Raw genomic sequence first — 22045 nt, 5'->3', positions numbered from 1 at the left:
TGATGGCGCTTACCATTCCACTTGCTAGGAAAGCCGACGTTAGAGAATTATTAAGCCAATTCTTATTCAATTCAGGAAATAACAACAAATAAGCTAAAATGGAATACAGCGAGTGCGAAATAATATAAAAACTTCGTTAATTACTACCACCCGGATCTGGAGTCACAACTCACGAGCTACTATGATTTACTACAAACAGAGTCTGAAAAGGAAACAAATACACTGTTTTGGAGTAAGGAAACAGTAAATGATAAAAACTAGGAAGAGACTCCAAGGTCTGCGGACGCCAGCAGATCTACCTTGGGTCTCCTGACAGCAATACAAGATGCTAAGCCTCACGATCAGCTAGGACCGGTACCAAAATCTGCACAAGAAGTGCAGAGTGTAGTATCAGTACAACCGACCCCATATACTGGTAAGTGTCGAGTCTAACCTCGACGAAGTAATGACGAGGCTACGACAAGACACCCACATAATAAATCTGTGCAAATAACAGTATATGTACAAGAAAACAACAGTAATAGCTAAACATGTACTATTGGGGGGGAACATGCTGAGGGAAATACGAGATAGAGAACTGCAGTAGAATGTTAACTTGAACAGTCAATGTACTATGAATCAATAAGAATCAATAAACACAGTAAAGGAAAAATGCACGACATCACCCTTCATGCTTTTACTCTCAATCTCACCATCAGATCAATAGGAACGGTACGACATCACCCTTCGTGCATTAACCCTCATAATGTAGCACGATATCACCCTTCGTGCATTAACACTCACAATATGGCACGACATCACCCTTCGTGTACTAACACTCACCATATGGCACGGCATCACCCTTCGTGCATTAACACTCTCCCTTACCATAATGCAATGAACAATTAACAATAGGGAGATAGAATAATAAGTACAACCCTTACTTCAATATTTGGTCCCACAATATCAACCTCAACTTCGGAATCCATACTCTATTATCACCATAAGGCCCATAAACATGATAAGAACGACCAATTTAACAATACTAGTCTAAACATGGATAACATGAACAAAGGAAGCTATAATTGCAAGAAACCAAGCCCCCGCCCGCATGCTTTAACCCGAGTACAACGCAAAGTACTCGTCACCTCATATATACGTTGTTTCCCAGCATTTAAACATGTAGCAAATAGACAAACAAGTCCTACTCCCTCAAGTCAAGGTTAGACACAACACTTACCTCGCTCCAAAGGCCACTCAATGCTCAATTACTGCTTTTCCTCTAGAATCCACCTCCAAACCACTCGTATCTATCCACAAACGACTCAATAATATCAAATATTGCTAAATAAATCAATTACAATTCATAATTTTAGATTCCCTAAACTTTCCCCCAAAAAGTCAAAAATCGACCCCGGGCCCTCTTGGTCAAAACTCAAGGTTCGGACTAAAATCCATTTGTCCGTTCACCCCCGAGCCCGATTATATAATTAGTTCGAAATCCGACCCCAAATTAAGGTCTAAATCCCCAATTTACAAAACCCCCCAATTCTTCCTAAATCCCTAGTTTTCTACCATGATAGAACAAAGATTAGGGCTAGGAATTTAATGGGTGATGATAGAAATGGAAGAAAATGAGTTAAATAGTACAAACCTATGAATTGATGTTGAGTTTTCTCTTTAAAATCGCACCTAGGCCGAGCTCTAATGGAGAGTTTATGAAAAATGGGTAAAATCCCGTTTTGGTTCTGTTTTAAGGTATGGGCGTCAGGCCTGCCGCGTTCGCGATGTGCAGCAGCCCAAATGGCTTTCGCGTTCGCGAAAGCTGTTTCCCCTGGCCTCCGCGTTCGCGAGCCAGTGCTCACGTTCGCGTAGAAGAATGAGTGCCCCCTCCCCCAGGTCCCTCAAGCTTCGCGTTCGCGAGAAGCTGGTCGCGTTCGCGAAGGGTAAGGCCCCCATTGCTTCGCGTTCGGGACCCATCTACCGCGTTTGCGATGAAGAAAATCTTCCCCAGTCCAGTTCACTCTTCGCATTCGCGAGAGTACCTTCGCGAACGCGAAGAAGAACACACCAGATATCAACTGAGGCAAAAAATCAGATTTATCTAAGTCCAAATTACCCCGTAGCCTATCCGAAACTCACCCGAGCCCTCGGGGCTCCAAACAAAACATGCACACAAGTCCTAGAACATCATACGAACTCGCTCACGCGATCAAAACACCAAAATAACGCCTAGAACTCTGAATCAGACACCAAATCAAATGAAATTTTCAAGAAAACTTTAAAACTTTTATTTTCACAACCGAACGTCCGAATCACATCAAATCAACTCCGTTTCTCACCAAATTCGACACACAAGTCATAAATATTATAGTGGACCTGTACCGGGCTCCGGAACCAAAATACGGATCGGATATCAGCAAAACCAAACATCAATCATTTCTTAAAATTATTAAACTTTTAACTTTTAATTTTTCATCAAAATTCCATATCTCGAGTTAGGGACCTCGGAATTCGATTCCGGGCATACGCCCAGGTCCCAAATTACGATACGGACCTACCGGGATCATTAAAATACAGATGCGGGTCCGTTTACTCAAAATCTTGACCAAAGTTAACTCAAATGGTTTTAAGCAAACTTTCATACTTTTCACAATTTTTAACATAAAAGCTTTCCGAAAATGCGCCCGGAGTGCGCACGGAACTCAAGGAAGGTAAAAATGAGATTTTTAAGGCTTTAGATTACAGAATTAGGTTTTAAAACATAAGATGACCTATCGGGTTATCACACTCATTTTACACCACAAGTTTAAAGTCTTTTCTCTTTTCTTAAACACCGTACCCAGTCAAATGAGTTCACATAAATTGAAACAGAGGGAGTACCAGTTTTGTGCATTTTTCTAAATTCTAAATAATTTATTGATAATTGTCCTATTTTTTAAATATTAGGATATTTTATGAATTTATTATTCTTTTAAAAAATAAATAATAATCATACAATGTTATTATATTAGGTGGCATTTTTAATAAATAATACAAGCCGTATTTTCTAATTAATAATCATCTTTTAATTTATGACACAATATATTAATTTTATGGAAGCCAGTAGAATTTATTTCAAAATACGAATCAAGTCTATTCAAAACCAATATCCCGTCTGCATCCGACGTGACAAGACATTTCATATGACTAGACATGATATGACAAGTCATATTGATGTGACGAGTCATACTGACGTGACATAACATATTTTATCCGATGGGTAAAGACCTACCTATTTTGTTCTACTCTAAATCTTAACCCCTATGTTTTCTACCCCACATCCAATATTTTATTTTTCACCTATAATACACTACACATCATACGAAATCAGATTTTCTACATAGGTTTAAAACCCTAAATATTTTTTCTCTTATCTCTTATACTCACTCTAGAGAGAACAACCACATCCCCTATTCCCAACTCCCCTTCTCTCTCTAAAAGATCTCAATAGCGGCTCCCCGTCCTCTCCACAGCCAACCCCATACCTCTCTCAACTGTCTCATTCCCTTTTGCCGCCACCGGCCTTGACCCAGGCAGGCTTGACAGCGACTTCCATGGCTTCCACCGCTTCTCACACCACTCCCTCCATTGTCACCGGCGAAGCCAAACGAGCTCCCATGTTCCCCCCTTCTTTTGGTTCTTGTAACCCTTTGCCTTTTATTCTCATTTTAGGCCTGCTATTGGTGAATCCGGACCTGGAAATGTTTGGACGGAGAAATGGGATTCCGACGACGCTGGCCATTCTCTTCCTTTGTGCCGCTGCTCAAGCTAAAACCATGGTGGCAGCATCCATTAAAAGGAATCCTCAAATCTGGGTTTGTCCTCGTACATGGCCGGTATTAATTTTTCAGTGAAGTTTTTGTATTTTTCCATTCCTATTTTGGTCGGCTTTAGGTTTTCGGCGAATTTCTATCTTGGGTTGCTAGTGTTTTATTGATATTTCTTCGGCTGCTTGTGTTGTGGCTTTTACTGTTTTTGAATAACATGGCCACTGCTTTTAAGTTGTAATGTCCTTTTGAGTATCAACATTTGATTTCATTATCTTTAGTGCTAAAAGAACGACAAATCTTTTGAGTGGCTACATCAAGGGAGATATCAGGTTGGCTCACTGTTTTTCATCGATTTTGGCTGGAGATGTTTCACCTCTTGGGTGCTGTTAGCTATTGAACTTAGTTTTCATTGATTTGTACTTCCACGCTAAGAGGAATTTCATTCCTTTACTGATTTTGTTGTTGCTACTATGATATTTTTTTGTCTTCTGATTAATTTGTGGTAATATGTTGCTCCTATTCTCGTTGCCTCTTGATGACAGATATTGGTTGGAGTTATACAATACAATAATACCACAAGAATAGGCTGCTGAAAATAATTTCTACGTTATTGAGGCTACGACCCGCCAATTGACCCTCCAGACTGGGTCCGAAATAAAGAGGCGATGATGATAACATAGGAAAGAAAGAGACAAAAATGCGACGAACCAATAACATTTGGACGGCAACAAGATTGTCCACCTTAGTCGCAACTAAGACGGTTCTTAGTCTTATGTCTAAACGGAAATAAAAAATACTATCTGAGCCTCCTATAATATTTCTTGACTATTTTCCAAAACCTTTTTCAAAAATAATTTTTTAAAACATTTTCGAACAAAACAATCGTTTAAAAATATGTCACTTGAATAGTTTATTTTTACATAATTTTATTTCACTAACGTTTGTTGTCTTATTCTGCGAGGTAGTTTATCCATAAGCAATTTGGCAAGACGGCGCTCAGAGACGAAGCACAAATCCCTTCATCAAACTATCCGCTTCATAATTTTCTTTCTTGGTTGTACTCAAAACATAAGTATAGTTAAGAATTAGTTAGATATCGCACTCATTCATTCATTAACCGATGCATTTAGTTTATGTTCACTTGGATATGTTAGATTAGCTACATTTAGAATATCATGCAACGTTAATCATTAATTTAGTTGTTCAAATATTCATAACGTAGTAAATAACTCAAGTAACTTGCTACTTGTAAATAAATCGGACTCTATATACTTCCATGAAAATATTAGGTTCTTTTTCATTGATAATTTTATCGAGTTTCTATACTTAAGTTGATTAATTTGTATATATCCTTTGTTAGTTATCAACATAGTTTTACCATAATTAATAATTTTTATCAAATCCTTTAAAGGTTTTGAAAGCTTTATTACATTATACATTCCTTGATTTTATGTGAAAATAATCCTTTTGCTCATTCCTGTTAGTAATTTATTTCATACTTTGTTTATTCCTAACCAATTGTTTTGTTAGCTATTTATTTATTAAAGGATTCTCTTCTCCTTCTCTTAAATCATAACAGATAAACATTCTTTTACATATCTTATTCAAAGCGATTACCCATTGGACAATTTCTTTATTCTTTTAAGTTCAAATTGTTTAGTTGTTAATATACGTCTCTTGTATTTATTTGTAAGCATAATGACTTTCATACTTGTTTATTTATCTTATTACGCATATTTTCCTACATATATGAATACTTACATCGTACTACATACTATTTAAGATAAATCGATTTTGCTAAAATTATCTTCCAAAGTAGTTGCAGATAACTGTTCACTTAATCCCTCTTTTAGTTAATTGAGTCCACCGAAACCACATTTTCTGGATCTCGAGAGATGCCTAATACCTACCCCTTGAGAGAATTTGAACCCTTACCTAGAATATCTATAGTTCCGCATACCATAATCAAAGTATACATTATATTGTGTAGTATATGTGTCCTAGTGTACCTTAAATACTTGGTGGCGACTATAAACTTTAAATAACCTTGTAGAGTACCGTATGTTTTAAGTTGTTTTGACTTGTGTAAAATAGAGTACAATAACATGGCGACTATTCTGGGGATATCTTCAGGTTCCAACCACAGCGGACTTGATCAATTACTTGAAGGATTACAGGTTCTCCAATACTACAACTTCTATTCTTTGTATCACAATGCTTCAAGTAGTATATTCTTTGTGTCACATATTTCAAGTTGTATATTCTTTGTGTTACGACCCAAAACATGTAATAGGTCGCGATGGCGCCTAACACTGCCGTTAGGCAAGCCCACACGTGAACCTCCAATTTAATTAACCCTTTTTAACTATTAAAAATAGAAGTTTCCTTTAAAACACCGAAATAGGTAAGATCTCATGCAACCGTACATACCACTTTGTTAAAAATTTCAAGTGTGAGGAATACATAAACCATGGTGATAGTAATAATAAGTACAACAGTACATAAATGCTAGAAGCCCCCAAAATCCGGTGCCACAAGTGCATGAGCAATCTATAAAATATACAAAACTCATACAACTACTGTCCAAAGTATAATAGAGATAAACAATAAACAATGTAAAGGGAGACTCCGGTGCTGCAGATCTAAGCAAGGCAAGAAGCTCACTACTAAGTCTCCGTGGAAGTGCGGCTACGCGCCCATGTGACTACTGGAAGTTCATGTCTTAGTACCTGCACATTCAGTGTAGAAGTATAGCGTGAGTACGTAAAACAATGCATTCCCAGTAAGTATCTAGTCTAACCTCGAAGAAGTAGTGAGAGGGGTCGAGTTGACACTTACTAGTGGTCAAAAAGTAATAAAATACATAAAGTAGACATGGAGGATGTACAACAAGTAGAAATGAAACAGACAAAGCATCAATAGTAAATCTCCAAGATGGACCTATATCAAATCACTAAATGTCATAAGCAGCCTCGAAGGCTCTAACTCAATTGTTATCATAATCAATTCATATCTCAAGTATTAAGCATGAGTCTGCCAAGGCGAACGACCCGATCCCATAGGAAAGTGACACTCAGTACTGCCGAGGCGAACGACCCGATTCCACAAGAAAAGTGTAACTATATTGCCGAGGCGAATGGCCTGATCCCATAATACTAATTTACATCCCCGCCGGGGCGAACAACCCGATCCCATTAGAGTAGATAAATTACCTCGCTCGCAAAAATACATGTGAGTCGAGAAGACATGGATCTATAGCTCATCAAGTAATTCACAATTTTCCATAGTAAGAGGCTAAGACAATATTTTATTCTAACTTCAATCTCAGTCATAAATTAAAGAAATCAAATACGTAGGATGGGTACGAATAACACAATTAAGACATGATGTGAATCTAAGTCTAATCGGACATAACATAGATATAGATACATACGGATTCTCGCCACCCCGTGAGTATGTAGCTCCCTACAACAAGTAGCACACAACAATCAATACACCTAAGGGGATAAATTACCTCTTACAAGGTTAGTCAAGAGACTTACCTCACTTCCAAGTCCTCAATCCGTCTCTTTAACCTCACTAGAACTCCTCAAACGACGGCGAGAAATCCGAAACTAATCAAAAGTTGTATAGACTAATAAATATATGTTCAAAATTTCATAATTTAACTACCCAATTAATTTCCGAACCAAATTCGGAAAGTCCATAAAAGTCACCCCCGGCCTACGTGCCTGGATTTCGAAAATATTCGAATAAAACGTCACCCATGACCTCACGAACTCAAATATATAATTTATTCTTAATCTCTTGTCCAATTACGTGGTCAAAATCCAAAAATATCAAATTCTAGGTTTTCTTCCAAAATCCCCAAATTTGAACAAATTCCATATTTAGATCCATATATAATCCATGATTTTAGATCACAATATGAAGAAATCACTTACCTCAAGATTGATGATGAAAATGGCTCCTCCAAATCGCCCAAAAATCGTGAAAGCTAGGGCTAAATTAGTTGAAAATTAGAAAATCCCGACCTTGCTAACATTAAATCTGCCTAGGCGTCCTTCTACGCGATCGCGGAAAAGCCCACGCGATCGCGAAGATCACATAAACCTCGCCCCGAAATACTCATACGTGAACACGATAAATAGCTCGCGATCGCGAAGCTTAGCAGGCGAGCGTACACGAACACGAGCCAATCCCTGCAAATGCGAAGGCAATAAACCCCAACCTTAGAAATTACCCTACGCGATCATGTTCATGACCAAGTGTTCGCGACGAATAACCTTCCAAACCCAGGCCAACCAATCTAACTCAGCAGCGTTCGCGAACATCACCACACAAACAAACATCAAAATCACGAATTGACGATAAAATCAATCTTTAAACCTAGGCTCGAAGAGCCACAACTAACATTAAAATTCTAAAACCTAGGAAATTCTAAAACCGTAGGAAATTCTAAAACCTTCAAAATGCCAACTTTCAATAATAAGCGCCGAAACGCTCTCGGCCTACCCAAATCTCGATACGAACATACGCCCAAGTCCAAAATCATCATATGAACCTATTTAGACCTTTAAATCCCGATTCTGATGTCGTTTACTCAAAGCATTGACTCAAGTCAAACTCGGCCACCTTAGGCCACTATTATGGAACGTGTTCCGAATTCAACCCGAACCCTTCCAAAACCAAACCAACTACCCCCGCAAGTAAAAAAATAGTAAATGCACATACGAGAAGTCTTAAATAGGGGAATGGGGATCTGTAAAGCAAAACGACCGGTCAGGTCGTTACATTCTCCACCTCTTAAACAAACGTTCGTCCTCTATCAGGTCTAGAATCATACCTGGAGTGCTGAATAAGTGAGGATATTTGCTTGCATGTCTTCCTCGGCCTCCCAAGTCGCCGCTTTGACTGGTTGGCCCCCCCACTGGACCTTTACCGCATCAATCTTCTTAGACCTCAATTGGCGAACCTGCCTGTCAAAAATGGCAACTGGCTCCTTCACATAACCCAAGATCTCATCTAGCTAAACTGTGCTATAGTCTAAAACATGCGACCTGTCGGTATGGTACTTCTGGAGCATAGACACATAGAAAACCGGATGAAATCCTGATAGATTGGGAGGCAAAGCAAGCTCATAAGCAATCTCCCCAACTCGCTTCAAGACCTCAAATGGGCCAATAAACCTCGGAATCAGCATAACCTTCTTTCCGAACCTCATGATACCCTTCATCGGCGAGACCTTCAGGAGAACTTTCTTACCCACCATAAATGATAAGTCACATGCTTTCTGATTCGCTTAACTCATCTGTCTGGACTGTGTTGTGCGAAGCCGCTCATGAATTAACTTCACCTTATCTAAGGCATCCTTTTCCAAATCAGTACCATATAACCTAGCCTCACCAGGCTCAAACCAACCGACGGGGACATTGCCGACCATATATAGCCTCGAATGGAGCCATCTCGATGCTAGACTGATGATTGTTATTATAAGCAAACTCGGCCAATGGTAAGAATCGATCCCATTGCCCTCCGAAGTCAATAACACATGCTCTAAGCATATCCTCTAGAATCTGAACCATCCGCTCTGACTGCCCGTTGGTCTGCAGATTAAAAGCTATGCTAAGCTCTACCCGGGTGCCCAACTCACACGGTACTGCTCTCCAGAAGTGTGAAGTAAACTGAAGGCCTCTATCTGAAATAATAGAGATACGCATACCATGCAATTAGACAATCTCCAGGATTTAAATCTGGGTCAACCTCTCTGAAGAGTACGCATTCACCACCAGAATAAAGTGTGCAGATTTGATCAGTCTGTCGACAGTGACCCAAAAATCATCGAACCTCCTCAACGTCCGCGGAAACCCAACTACAAAATCCATGGTGATGTGCTCCCACTTCCACTCCGATATAACCATCTACTGAAGTAGGCCACCTGGCCTATAGTATTCAAACTTAACCTGCTGGCAATTCAGACACCTCGCCAAATACTCGACTGCATCCTTTTTCTTCCGCCGCCACCAGTAATGCTGCCTCAGGTCACGATACATCTTAATAGCACCTGGATGAATAGAATACCGTGAATTGTGTGCTTCCTATAAATCTCTTTCAGACCATCAACATTATTAACATATAGGCGACCCTAGAGTGGTAGAACACCATCATCACCAATAGTAACCTCCTTGGCATCACCCCGTAGCACCATCTCCATAAGGAACACCAAGTGTGGATCACCATATTGGTGAGCCTTGATCTGCTCAAATAATGAAGACTCATCCACAACTAATGCAAGAACCCGATTGGGCTCTGAAATATCCAACCTTACAAGTCTGTTAGCTAAGGACTGAATGTCCAAAGCCAACATACTCTCAGCCTTTCTACTCAAGGCATCTGCAACTATATTCGCATTGCCCGGATGATAAAGGATAGTGATATCATAGTCCTTTAGTAACTCAAGCCACATACGCTACCTCAGATTAAGAACCCTCTGCTTAAACAAATGCTGCAAACTGCGGTGATCGATGCAAACCTCATAGGACACCCCATAAAGATAATGCCTCCAGATCTTGAGAGAATGAACTATCGCGGCCAACTCCAAATCATGTACGAGGTAATTCTTCTCGTGTGGCTTCAGCTGACATGAAGCATATGCAATAACTCACCCCTCCTGCATCAACACACAACCCAAGACAATGGGTGAGGCATCATAGTACACAGTATACATCCCCGAATCGAAGGGAAACACTAACACTAGTGTTATAGTCAGAGCGATCTTGAGCATCTAAAAGCTCAACTAGTAATCATCATACACCTGAACGGAGCACCCTTCTGGGTCAATCTAATCCAAGGTGCTGCAATGGACAAGAAGTCCTCCACAAACCATTGATAATAACCTGCTAACCCCAAGAAACTTCTAATCTCGGTCGCTATGGTAGGATGAGGCCAACTCTGAACTGCCTCGATCTTCCTGTGATCCACCTTAATATCCTTTCCTAATACAACATGCCCCAGGAAACCAACGAAGTCTAACCAAAACATGCACTTGGAGAACTTAGCATATATCTTCTATTCCCGCAAGGTCTAAAGCACTAACATCAAATGCTGCTCGTGCTTCTCTATACTACATGAGTAGATCTGTATGTCATTAATGAAAACAATGACAAATGAGTCAAGATACGGCCTGAACACCAAGTTCATCAAGTCTATAAACACCCCCGGGGCATTAGTCAAGCTGAAGGACATCACTAACTCAAGTGCCTATATCTTGTCCGGGAAGCCATTTTCGGAACATCAAAAGCACGAATCTTCAGCTGTTGATATCCAGATCTCAAGTCGATCTTCGAGAATACTTTAGCACCCTGTAGCTGAATCATCAATGTGCAGCAACGGGTATTTATTCTTGATGGTGACTTTGTTTAACTAGCGGTAATCAATTCATATCCGCGTACTCCCATCCTTCTTTTTCACAAATAACATCAGTGCGCCCCTAGGCCACATACTTCGTCTGATGAACCCCTTCTTAAGCAACTCTTGAAGCTGCTCCATCAAATCCCTCAGCTCTTTTGGAGCCATGCGATAAGGCAAAGTAGAGATAGGATGGGTGCCTGGCACCAAATCAATGCCAAAATTGATATCCTTATCTGATGGCATACCTGGTAGATCAGAAGGAAATACATCAGAAAACTCTCGAACCATCGGTACCGAATCTAACGTGGGAGTCTCCGTAGTAGTATCCCGAATAAAGGCCAAATAGGCCAAACAATTTCAAGAAAGAAATAACCCGATTGGAAGTACAAACAGACGAACCCCTCCACTCTAATCTGGGCAACTCAAGCATCGGCAAGGTAACAGTCTTAGCATGACAATCAAGAATGGCATAGTACGTAGACAACCAATCCATGCCCAAGATAACCTCGAAATCAGCCATATCGGTTAGTAGAAGATCCGCTCTAGTCTCATGACCACAGAAAGTTATTACATCGGACCGATAGACCCGATCCACAAAAATCGAATAACCCACTAACATGGACACATATATCGGAACACCCAAGGACTCGTGAGATACATCAAGGTAAGGAGAAAATAGAGAAAAAACATTGAAATAAGTAGACCCTGGATCAAATAGTTCCCAGGCATCCCCACGGCAAACAGAAATAGTACATGTGATCAATGTATGGGAGGCGACTGCCTCTGGCATGGCTGGGAAATCATAGAATCTAGGTGGAGCTCCACCGGGCTGGCCTCCACCTCTAGGACAATCCCTATCCACCTGCCCTCTGCCTCTAGCTGGCCAGGGAGGCGGTATGGTAGCTGGTGCGGTAATCATGATCCGATGGACCTGCTACACTACCTTGCCTCGAAGTTTGGGACAAAACCTCTACACATGGCCAAACTCCCCGCACTCAAAATAACCTCTCGGAGCGGTAAACTATTGACCCGAAGTTTGACCCTGATGACCTGAATACCCAATGGAGGAACCTTGAATGGCTGGCAAACAATAGGTACTCTCTGGAATAGCGCTGAAGTAGGGTAGTGCCGGATCACTCCGAGTAGGCGGTGGTGCTGAATGGATGGGCCTTCTAGACTGGCCCCTCACGAACTGACCTCTACCCCCAGGTGGGGTGCCTCTAAATCCACCAAATTGTCGGGGCCACTTCTATCTTGGAAAAAACTCTCCATTACGATTACGGATACGCTCAATCCTCCGAGATATATCCACAACCTGATAAAAGGGAGTCCCCATCTCTACCTCACGGGCCATAGAAACCTGGATCTGAGGGTGCAAACCTGCAATGAACCTCCGCACCCTCTCTGTGTCTGTGGAGAGTATAATAGCTGGATGTCGAGACAAGTCAGTGAATCTCTCCTCATAGTCGGTCACAGACATATGACCTGACGGAGTTGCTCAAACTGACTCCGAAGGTCCTCTCTCTCTGAAGGTGGTATGTACTTCTCTAAGAACAAATGCGTATATTGATCCTAAGTCAAGGGAGGCGAACCTGTTGGCCTGCTAAGGAGGTATGCCTGTCGCAATCTGTGGGCCTTCCCCTCAAGCTGAAAGGTGGTGAAGTCCACCCCATTAGATTCCAATATCCCCAAGTTATGTAGCTTATCCTTGCACCAGTCAATGAAATCTTGTGGGTCCTCTGACTGCTCACCCCCAAAGACAGAGGCGCGAAGCCTAGTCTACCTGTCCTGCCACTTCTGCTGCTCAACAGTAGTGATTGGTCCGGGCTCTGACATAGCCACTACAACTGGCTGGACCCTGCCCGCAGGTGGTGCACCTGGGGTCCGATATACGGCAGCGCACATGCCCTGGAGCCTGAGCGGTACGGGTCTATGCTCCCCCTCCTGCCTGAGATGTGGCTGGGTCCACTGGAAATAAACCAGCCTGCGTCATAGAACCCATGAACCGCAACATATGGCCCATTACCTCCTAGAATCCCGGTGCAGTCATGAAATCTTCCAGGGCCGGCTCAGCTGCAGGCACCCCATCCTGCTCCTCAATAACAGGATCCTCCACTGGATCCACTGGTGGTACTACAGGAGCAACTCTAGGATGTCCTCATCTTCTAACAGGAGCTGGAGCCCTCCCCGAGCCTCTGCCTCGGCCTTTAGCAATAGGGGGAGCAACCCATCTACCGCCGGGTACATCTGGCGCGCGCGTTCTCACCATCTCTGAGAGAATAATTGAAAGATACTTAGCACAATATCAATTGAACGATAGGAGATGAAGAAAAAGAGGTTTCCTAACACCCTATAGCCTCTCGAAGATAAGTACAGATGTCTCCGCACCGATACACAAGACTCTATTAGGCCTGCTCATGACTCGTGAGACCTATGCGAACCTAATGCTCTGATACCAAATTGTAACGACCTAAAAACCAGCAATAGGTCGCGATGGCCCCTAAAACCGCCATTAGGCAAGCCCACACGTGAACCTCTAATTTAATTATCTCTTTTAATCATTTAAAAATAGAAGTTTCCTTTCAAATACTGAAATAAGTAAGATCTCATGCAACCGTACATACCTCTTTCTAAAAAATATCAAGTATGAGGAATACATAAACCATGGTGATAGTAATAATAAGTACGACCATACATAAATGCTAGAAAACCCCAAAACCTGGTGCCACAAGTGCATGAGGAATCTAGAGAATGTGCAAAACTAATACAACTAATGTCTGATGTATAATGAACAAAAACAATAAACAAGGTAGAGGGAGACTCCGCTGCTGTATATCGAAGCAAGGCAAGCGGCTCACCACTAAGTCTCCGTGGAAGTGCGGCTATGCGCCGGTATGACCGCTGTAAGTACATGTCTCAGTTCCTGCATATTCAGTGCAGAAGTGTAGCGTGAGTACGTAAAACAACGCGTACCCAGTAAGTCTCTAGTCTAACCTCGAAGAAGTAGTGACGAGGAGTCGACTTGCTTGCTAGTGGTCAAACAGTTAGTAAAATACATAAAGTAGAAATGGAGGATGTACAACAAGTAGCAACGAAACAGACAAAGCATCAATATAAATCTCCAACATGGACCTATATCATATCACTAAAATGTCATAACCGGCCTCGAAGGCTCTAACTCAACTGTTATCATAACCAATTCCAATCTCAAGTATACTGCCGAGGCATACGACTCGATCCCATAAGAGTAATTTATATCCCTACTGAGGCGAACAACCTGATCCCATAAGAGTAGATAAATTTCCTCTCTCGCAGAAATACATGCGAGTCGAGAAGACGCAGATCTATAGCTCATCAAGTAATTCACAATTTTCCACGGTAAGAGGCTAAGTCAATGTTTTATTCTAACTTCAGTCTCAGTTATAAATTAAGGAAATCAAATACACTTGATGAGTTTAAATAACAAAATTAAAGCATGATATGAATTTAAGTCTACCCGGACATAACATAGATATAGCTATACGTACGGACTCTCGTCACCTCGTGCATACGTAGCTCTCCACAACAAGTAGCACACAACAATCAATACACCTAAGGGTATAAATTCCCTCTTACAAGGTTAGGCAAGAGACTTACCTTGCTTCCAAATCCTCAATCTGACTCTTTAACCTCACTAGAACTCCTCAAATGATGCCGATCAATCCAAAACTAATCAAAAGTCGTATAAATTAATAAATATATGTTCAAAAGTTCATTATTTAACTACTACACTAATTTCCCAATCAAATTCGAAAAGTCCATGAAAGTCACTGCCAGGCCCACGTGCCCGTACTCCGGAAAGTTTTGAAGACAACGTCACCCATGACCTCACGAACTCAAATATAAAATTTATTTATAATCCAATGTCCAATTTCGTGGTCAAAATCCAAAAATATTAAATTCTATATTTTCTTCCAAAATCCCCCAATTTCAACAAATCCCAAATTTAGATCCATATATAATCCATGTATTTAGCTCACAATATGTAGAAATCGCTTACCTTAAGATTGATGATGAAAATGGCTCCTCCAAATCGCCCAAAAATCGCGCAAGCAAGAGAGAAATGAGTTGAGAATAAGAAAATCCAAACCTTGCTAACATTAAATCTGCCAAGGCGTCCTTCTACGCGATCGCGAAGGCCACACAGACCTCACCCAAAAATCCTCTTATGTGAACATGATAAATAGCTCGTGATCGTGAAGCTTAGCCAGGCGAGGCTATGTGAACGCGAGCCGATCCTTGCGAACGCGAAGGAAATAAACCGCAGCCTCAGAAACTACCCTAGGCGATTGCATTCATGACCAAGCGATCGCGATGAACAACCTTCCAAACCCAGACCAACCCATCTAACTCAGTGCATTCGCGACCATCGCCATGCGAATGTCAAGCACAACCCGATCAAGCTCCGCGAATGCGACACCATCTTCACGATTGCGAAGAACAAAGTCCCTACCATCCATTTAGCCTTTCGCGATCGCGATCCTTCTTACGCGATCACGATGCACACTAAACACACCAGAAACAAGCAGTGATAAAACAAGGAGAATTTGTCTGAATCCATCCCGAAACACTCGAGGCCCCCGAGACCCCGTCCTATCATACCAATAAGTCCCAATACCTTATCAATACTTATCCGAAGGCTCAAAACTCCAGAACTAACACCAAAATCATAAATTGATGATAAAATCATTCTTTAAACTTTCAAACGTTGACGAACGCGTCTGAATCACACTTAAACATTTCGGAATGATGACAAATTGTACGTACAAGTCACAAATCACAATACGAACCTATTCCAAGGCTTGGAATCCCAAACGGACATCGATAACACCAAAATCTACATCGAGTCAAACTTAGGAAATTCTAAAACCTTCAAAATGCCAACTTTCAACAATAAGCACCGAAATGCTCATGGCCTACCCAAATCGCGATCCGAACATACGCCCAAGTCGAAAATAATCATACGAATCTATTGGGACCTTCTAATCCTGATTCCAAGGCCGTTTGCTCAAAGCGTTGACTCAAGTCAAACTTGGCCACCTTAGTCTACTATTATGGAATTAAGTGTTCTGAATTCTACCCGAACCCTTCCAAAATCAAAACAACTACCCCCGCAAGTCATACAATTATAAATGCACATACGAGAATTCTTAAATAGAGGAGCAGGGATTTGTAAGCAAAACAACTGATCGGGTCGTTACACTTTGTCAGGTGTTTCAAACTGTATATTCTTTCATGTGCCTATGTTGTATATGCCTTGAACATGCCCATGTTATATATTCTTACACATGCCTATGTTGCATATTCTTTCACACATGCCTATGGTAATGCTTCATTGAATTGTCATCACTTTCCTATCAAATCTTGGTTGTACTCAATCACACACAAAGTCACGCGAGGGTTGTCTTTTCACCCCTCCGAAATTTCTTTCAAAACACATTAGTTTCGTGATTTGCATACAAGCTTAACTACGTACCATCTTGCAGTTGTCCTTGACTCGTGCTTGAATCTCGGTAAATCTATTCATAGAATACTTAGGTCACTGCACTCAATCTTGCAGCCTGCTTTAGCTTTATTAGTTGTTATATATCCTTTACTCGTTACATATTCTTTGTATGTTACCCATTCTTTATCTGTTACATATACCTTCTACTTGTTATCTACTCTTAGGTTCTCTTTGTCTGACTAAACTCTGGTTGACTTGTAATGAACATTTGATCCTTAAAATACACATACCAATTTTGGTCTCATGACCATCTACCATAATCATACCATCATTTTGACTCTACCATCCTTTCAAAGATACGTCAATCTAGCTTGGTACATTTTCAACTGATTTGACATATTCTTCTCAATCATATCCCACATTCTCACTAACTTCCATCATTTGAGATAGATCCATGCGCTATGCTACCATTTATCTCTTATTCAACAGTTACCTGTCTCTGCCCACCCACCCAAGGATTTTCATCCACAACCACTTATTCTCAAAGAGCAATCACTTACTTATGACAACCGAAGTAGTTGGTTCGTACTACGTTTTGACCTGATTATTCCCATAGGAAGATACGTAGGCAACCCTACATAAGGGTTCGGTCTCCCCACTGTATCAAAATAATTTCCTCAGTACTAGAAATTGAAGTTGTTCTTTTGGAACAATGTGATAATGCTCGTAACCCAGAAATCTCCGAGAGCGTTAACAAACTTTCACCCAAATCCAAATCCCAAAACACCATACCAGCCTTACTTTGACCCCCACTCGACTTAATTCTCAACATACTAGATGTAAGTCTTTTCTTCAAACATCTGGCTATGGAGTCATATTGTTCATCCCTACTTTCCAAATCTAGAGATTCAATACAAGTCAACCCACTTTTGTTACAGGGGAAGGTGTTAATAAGCCTTCGAGAAGTGTCATGCTCGCACAACTCAGACAAAGAAAGAAGAACAAGCAAAGCCTCAAGTCAACATGAATCGATTTCCCACCCTCGAATTAAGGATTTTTCTTTGGATGCAGAAGGAACAACATCATCTCCGGAACCATCGTGGAATGCCGACATCACGTTCCCGATCACGATCGACTACATCACTGGCCACACGGCCTAACTCTGCACCCTTTTAATTCATGTAATACCATTTGAAAAGGACTCTAACATTTTCTCCTTTGCGTTTTGTAGGAATATCATCATAGGCACTTCATGGGGGATAACTTTTGACCTCTGACTTGGTGGAGCATCAGTCAGAGAATCAGGGTAGTATTAGTTTTACACTCACATTTCTCAACTCCATCATTTTCCATAACATCGCTGCTCTCATAACTTTCTATAGCTTGATAGGAATTTCGTTCCCGGTTATCAACCGGGGACAATAATCAAATGGTTCTCGTGGATAGCTGAAAGGTGTATCATCCTGGGATGGCACGGGAAATAACATGCGGCATTGGACATTGTGGAACATCAATCGAACAATCAGGGGAGTGTTAGTTGTACAGCCACGTTTCTTAATTCCAACATCTTATGGCGACACTACTCTCACTATATTTCTATATCTTGATAGGATAATCATCCCCGGTTAACAATTGGTGACGACCACCAAATGGTTCCTGCGGACCGCCGGAAGGTCGCAACAAGACATCCCTGTAGTCAAGTGGGAGAAATCCGCAACGACTCTCGCAAATACTCAGGGGCATCGAAATAATTGTTTGAAAGAGCAACTGGGCACATCTTCCGTAGGGAGTCACTCTTCAAATTCAGAGGATACCACGTCCAACCACGGACACAACGAGGCATCGCTCCGAGTTTGTTTATACCTTTGCAGTTTCTATATACCTATGATGTAATTAGCATTGTTAGCTGTAATTCTTTTAAAATAGGAGAGTAAAAGATCTTTGAACCGTACATCTCATACTCTCCATCCTTCACGAACTACGCGTACCTGATTCTTGACCTTCTATCAAGAAACGTAAGGAAACCTGTTATGGGTCCGGTCTTTCTCGTCCTTAGCTGGACAAATCGGTCAAGTCTGGCCACTCAGGTCGCAGTTAACCGATGATCTTCGCAAAAGATCACTTCTAAAACCAAACATAAAATCAAAGCATATGTATATTGTTACACCCCATATTTTCGTGCGTTAAAGTTTCGTCATAAGGTAATCGACGTAAGTTCGGGAATGAGATTATTTTGAGATTATAAGCATTATGCTATTTCAAACAAGTGACGAGTAAATTCGTGACAGTGAGAGGATACGCGAATCGAAGAAAATGAGTTTCGTCAAAATTTGATAATTTGGGATAAAATACCGTCCGAGCAATAATACCCAGTATTTATGGACTAGTACCATACAAGGTACCACGTGGCCATGATAGTAAGGTGTATAAAGTATATTAAAAAGGAGTGGTATTTTAAGTAATTTGAGATAATTCTTAATTATGTGGGTAATTAGTTGATTATTGGTTAATGGAAGATTAATTAGTTAAATAAGATAATAATAATTAATTAAGCCTCTAAGATAAGCAAAGAATATGACGTGGCAGCCCCCCCTAAAACTTAAGATGACTCTTAAGTCATTAATATAGGTGGCAAGCTTAAGAGATGTGGGCAAGTCTTGTAACATGAGTCACATTATTCATTTAAGGAAAGAGATCCCTTTTTTACGTCTTAGAGAGATGAGTCATTAGTCATATATTCATCTAAGGAAAGATATCTTCAGTCGAGCACATAAGAACGTTCCAATTCCAATCACTTTCTCATCCAAGGAACATAAGCAACGTTAATTTACTTTCCAAAATAGCAACGTTGTTGCTAAGTTCTTAAGGAAAGGTTTCGGCCAAGATTTGCTTTGCATAGCAACGTGATTGCTTCGAGCTTTTCATACGACTTGTTCTGTGTTTTGTTGCAATTAACGTGTGTTAGAGGATTATCAAGATAATTGACTCATGTATGTTAAGGCTATCCCTTCTTACTTTTTGGCATGCTCCAAATAATATAAATGAAATGAGCAAAATACGCAACTTTCATAAATGACTCTATTCATAGAAATACTAGGGGTGTCTATATTCTTGATTTCCCATGTGAATTATCGTTATATCGTATGTTCATGGGTCTAAAAAAAATACGTATTTGATAAAGTTTATCCGAAAGGCATATTGATTTTATGACATTCCGAGAAATCTTATTAACGTATTTCTTATGCATTTCATGCATTTATACATGTACATTGACCCATGACCAGATGGCGTTATATACGCGTATATATGTATATATATGTATATGGGATATGAAAAAAGGTTACGGCGTTATATACGTACCACCACCTGATCAGCTAGGCGTTATATACGTACCACCACCTGATCAGCTGATATACGCTGATGATTTGTCCACAGTGGCCGAAATGATATGATGGGATGCCCTCAGAGGCATGATGATGCTATGAACATATATACCTATGCATGGTATGACATTTATATGCATATTCATGACGTTATAAAAATAAAATGATTCACAGAGCTATGCAGACATATATGTCGAGTCTTTTATTCCATGTTTCTCTCATGTCTATTATTTACGGATTTTCATTCCTTATATACTTGGTACATTATTTGTACTGACGTCCCTTTTGCCTGGGGACGCTGCGTTTCATGCCCGCAGGTCTCGATAAACAGGTCGAGAGTCCTCCAAGTAGGCGATCAGCCCAGCGGAAGATGTTGGTGCACTCCATTCGCTCCGGAGTTGCTTGTTTGGTCAGTATGATTTAGATGTGTATTGTTTGATATGGCGGGGCTCTGTCCCGACCTTTATGATAATTATGTATTTTTAGAGGCTTGTAGACAGATGTCATGTACGTAAAAGATTGTATGGCCTTGTCAGCCTATGTTCAGTGTACGAGTGATTATTTTTGTCTTAGAGGCCCATATGTCTTATGTATAAGTTGGTATTACATGTTGTATTCTACCTATCTTACGACAGCCTCTCTGACTCAGTTATCTATAATAGTATGATATGAAAAAATACTTTATATTGGTACTCAGTTGAGTAAGGTACCGGGTGCCCGTCGCGGCCCATCGGTTTGGGTCGGAACATATATTGCCCTCTATTTCTTATTTAGAAGTCTTTCTTGAGACAACAAAATCCAAGAATATTTTCCTTTATAAGACCTTTTGAGGAAACTCAAAATAAAAAAAATATCCTCCTTTTCTCTTTACAAGCCTCCCGTAAGGGAATTCCTAATTTCAAAAATGAAATGAAATGAAAGTCCAAAAATGCTCTCCTTCTATTTCTAATCTTCCTGAACTATACTTGACCTTATTCTCATTTCAACGAGATATGTAGGCAGCCTTCGGGTTCGGTCTCATTATTCAAAATAAAGTCAAGACCCTTCCTTCGAGTTCGGTCTCATGTCTTAGAAAATAAAAAAAAAGAGAGAAAAAGGAAATCGAGAGTCTTTCGTGGGTCGATTTCCAAACTTTCAAAAACCCAAAAGAAAATCAAGAACTATTCCTGGGTTCGATCCTATCTTCAAAAATCAAAAACAAAATCAAGAAAGAACCTTTCTTGGATTCAATTCTGTTATCAAAAGGTAAAAAAAAAAATTATTAAGTCAAAATTTTTTTTTAAGAAAAAGGGGAACCTTCCTTCAAGTGTGGTCCCATCTATCAAAAAAAAAATAAAATGAAAAGAAGGAAAAGAAAGAAAAGAAGAAATAGAAAAAAAAAAGAAGAAAAATCATCAAATATTGACTTGGTTGTTACCAACATAGTTAGGAGTATGCATGGGAAAGTGACAAGTGTAAAAGTGGTATGAAGGAGATAATCAACTTCGGGTAAATTATAGATTCTTGTGGTATCTCTTAATCATACCTTAGTGACACTTGAAAAAATTTCGTGCTTACAGTAAGGGTAAGAACAAAGCCGACCTCATCTTTTCATGTACATTGTGTGTTGAGCTTTAGATTAAAATTCATTGCATTGTATTGTAGATCTAGAACTTGGCCCGAACGTCTGTTGAGGCAAAATCCTGAGTAACGCTTCATTTAAGAAATGATCGTAGGCCTTCTTTGACCCGATCGAGCCTTTTAAGCCCACGAAATGATATCAATCCCTATCATTCTCCCTTTGAGCCTTATGCCTTTTTCTTGGACAGTCACATCTTAGCCCATACCTTTCTTTGTGCTTAAATTCACAACCCATCTCTTGGCCCGACCTCCTCGAGCGCACTGAAAACGTACAACTTTGGACGAAGACCAAAGTGAAGGCGACAAAGTATGTAAAAATGAAAGATGCAAAGTACAAGACAATCGAAGACATGACT

The 22045-nt window shown here is 40.4% G+C and overlaps 1 long non-coding RNA gene across 1 annotated transcript; it reads left to right on the top strand.

The window, feature by feature from the left end:
* The first annotated feature begins 3400 nt into the window (after positions 1 to 3400).
* On the top strand, positions 3401 to 4964 carry LOC107780217 (uncharacterized). Its single transcript, XR_012705933.1, has 2 exons — positions 3401 to 3857; positions 4757 to 4964. It is a non-coding gene; the product is annotated as an uncharacterized LOC107780217 (long non-coding RNA).
* Positions 4965 to 22045: the final 17081 nt, after the last annotated feature.

This window comes from Nicotiana tabacum, chromosome 23, assembly GCF_000715075.1.
Source record: "Nicotiana tabacum cultivar K326 chromosome 23, ASM71507v2, whole genome shotgun sequence".
Classification (NCBI taxonomy): Eukaryota; Viridiplantae; Streptophyta; class Magnoliopsida; order Solanales; family Solanaceae; genus Nicotiana; species Nicotiana tabacum.
Note: the sequence above shows the minus strand (reverse complement) of the source record. Positions and strands in the feature narration are given on the sequence as shown.